The sequence below is a fragment of the Gymnodraco acuticeps genome, unplaced genomic scaffold (genome assembly GCF_902827175.1).
Source record: "Gymnodraco acuticeps unplaced genomic scaffold, fGymAcu1.1, whole genome shotgun sequence".
Lineage (NCBI taxonomy): Eukaryota > Metazoa > Chordata > Actinopteri > Perciformes > Bathydraconidae > Gymnodraco > Gymnodraco acuticeps.
In genome coordinates, this window is record NW_022990334.1 from 1,719,850 (window position 1) to 1,722,957 (window position 3,108).

The window sequence follows — 3,108 nt, forward strand, 5'->3', positions numbered from 1 at the left end:
CCGATTAACCCAGCTTCCCCAAATGTCTTTCTTTTTGGTGTCTATATACGCCGGGATCCGGAGTCATGGATGATCCTGCGCTCCTCTGTCCTGGATCGCGAGCCCTGGATCTTGAGTCGTGGCTGTGGTCCTGGATCATAGGTCCTGGATGGATATCCTCGTGGATTCATCTTACTATTATACACACATGCATTTCCAAACATTTGGACTACCTATGTTGCTAATGTATTATCTTTTCAATTTACACACGGCATCTATTGCACGTCTGTCCGTCCTGGGAGAGGGATCCCTCCTCTGTTGCTCTCCCTGAGGTTTCTCCCATTTTTCCCTTTAAACTGTGGGTTTTCTCCGGAAGTTTTTCCTTGTACGATGTGAGGGTCTAAGGACAGAGGGTGTCGTATTGTCATACTGATATTTTGTACAAACTGTAAAGTCCACTGAGACAAATGTAACATTTGTGATATTGGGCTATATAAATAAACATTGATTGATTGATTGATTGACTGATGATGAGGGACAAACTGAGGATGGAGGGGACACTGGTGGTCCCAAGCGTGAGTTCCTGACCCTCCTTATGGAACGCCTGAGAATGAAGAAAACATCACGTCAGCAACTGTTTGTGCCCCATGGCGGTGTGACTTTCCCAGCCGCTCACTGTCTCAAAATCTGATTCTAAATGTATAATGTTCTCTATAAAGATACAACTAATACACAATTATGAATGTATAATATAAGCTGTTTTGTGTATTTAATCATGCATTGGTCTAAAATGTAATGATGGCTTCTACATATTTCACATAAACAGACAATGAAAAAATGTGTCCTTCATGCTGATAACTAGTGTATGCATCTGCCAATTAGTATTCTAAACAGAGTAGTGTGTTGAATCCTTATTTCTTGCATTTGAAACAGATACAATACAAAAAGTGAACTTACTGTTGTGTTCAACTTCTGCCACAAACTGTACATGTTTGCCACAGGAGCCACAGAACACTTGAACTGTCCCCAGATGTTGGCCACAGAAAGGACACAACATGGCGGCCTGAAAATACATACATTGATGTAGTAAATCCATTTAATCAAGTTAATCAAAAACACATAGTCTAAATAGTGGTTAGCTAAATAAATAGAAAGATACATCATGTTTACCGTTGAATCTGTGTTTTGTCTCTCTCTCCTTGAATGTCTCTATATTTGTTCTTGAGCATGTCTAATGCACACTACTCTCCTGTCATTACTTTGTCCCTCTTCACATGTTGTCATATCTCTCTCTCTCTCAATTCAATAGCTTTATTAGCATGACCATAGTCACAGGTAATTGCTAAAGCTCTGTATAGTTGCAACATCTATACACAAATATATACATATAAACAAACTGCTAAGAATTCAAATGTCCTTTTTCCGCGGTACTCACTATGGCCCGTGTTATTTGCCTGCACTTGATTTGTCATCTCTTTTAACAATGTTCTTCCCTCACTTTATCTTCTCTTCACGTGAAGCTCTCCTCCCTCAGCTGGTGTAGTAGTTAGGCACGCTAACGCTAGCTATATAAATATGACGCTCTATGTATAAAAACAAAACTTACCTTCTTATATCTTTCTCCACTTAAATGAACTTTCTTTCCTCTCGATTTCCATCACTCTTGTTCGTTCTTTCTATGTCTGGTCAGACATCAATATGTGCCACGTAGCGCGCCCCCTAGAGGCCTGGAGCACTTCCGGAATGTTTTTTTTGTATGTGTTTTGGGATTTGTACGTGCTTTGGACTTTGCATATCATTTTGGTATTTGCAGCGTTTTGTTGTTGCGTTTGTTTTCGGGGTTTGTGTGTTGTATTTAGTTTGCATAATTTCTGTAAATGCAGCGTTTTTCTGTTGTATTTGTTTTCAGGGTTTGTTTGTTTTTCATTTCATTATTTGCAGGTGTTTCCTGCTTATGTATGCGTTTTGGGCCGTTGTTCCGCGTTTGCACCTGCCGGCCACCGTACAATGTATGCTCTTACCTCACAATCAAACATGGAGCTATCTAACGTGAAAAAGCGCCAGCAATCAGTGCTAGTACCGCTAATGGTGCTAACAGCGCTAACAATGTCACCAGTGCTGACAGAGTAAACAAGACGTCTCCCGGGTCGTGAATGGGGAATAAATGAAGAGGTTCAACTGATTAAAATGCAGGGAATCTCAGAGGGAGTGCGTCTTGCTTCTCTGCTCAAGTCTCTATAACTTCAGTAGCAAATAGTTGTTTGCTGCTATATGAATGGTAAAACTAGTTTTAGAGTGCTTTGGAAAAGTCTGCATTTATTGTTTGTGCCATATTTAAAATAACATGAGCTTATGTTTTGTTTATTTATGGAGCTATGCTTTCAACCGAAATATGTGCTACAAGAAACCCAGCAGCTTTGTGCCAAGTTTGATGGGAACAAGAGGTGAAGGGGAAAGTCCATCCTGCAAGTCTGGGGTATTGAACTGCATCCACATAGTGGGTATGTTTTTGACTGTGTGTATGGTAACATAGGTCGATAATGCTGTGGACTGTATTTGAATGTTATGCGTCAATACAGGAAAAATCAGGTAGATCTAGAATGTGTCAATGATCTCAAAGGCGAGAGAGAGTGCAGTCATGTATATCTGTGACAACCATAGACTGTAGGCTATATATAAATCAAATCAAATCAAGTTTTATTTATATAGCACATTTATAAACGATTTTTGGTCGAGCCAAAGTGCTGTACATATAATAAAAATAGCCTACAGTAGAGACACTTTACAGCAGGTAAAGGTAAAGGTATATAAGGTGACAACGTATCTATTGGCAAGGTGTGGAACACTTCACCATTAACACTTTCACACACAGCCTGTCAATGTAATGAAAGCCTATAACCCGAGGCTGTGTCACATGCCCACATGTGCTATTAACTCTGTCTGTCACTCAGATTCAACCTTGTTAAATTGTTACATGGAGATTTTTCTTAATGTAGACAGATTTTGTGCCCGGCATGTGATGGGTGAGTTAATTAAGTGACATTATTAAAGCCAAGAGTGACTGCGCCATGTTTTTATTAATTCACCATCTGACCTTTCCTCTGGATTCAACACCTGATACCTTTACAA

At 39.8% G+C, this 3,108-nt stretch overlaps 1 long non-coding RNA gene across 1 annotated transcript; it reads right to left on the minus strand.

The window, feature by feature from the left end:
* Nucleotides 1-444: 444 nt before the first annotated feature.
* LOC117550725 lies at nt 445-1,647 on the minus strand. Its single transcript, XR_004569692.1, has 3 exons — nt 1,586-1,647; nt 937-1,042; nt 445-583 (listed from the first exon to the last, which is right to left on the minus strand). It is a non-coding gene; the product is annotated as an uncharacterized LOC117550725 (long non-coding RNA).
* Nucleotides 1,648-3,108: the final 1,461 nt, after the last annotated feature.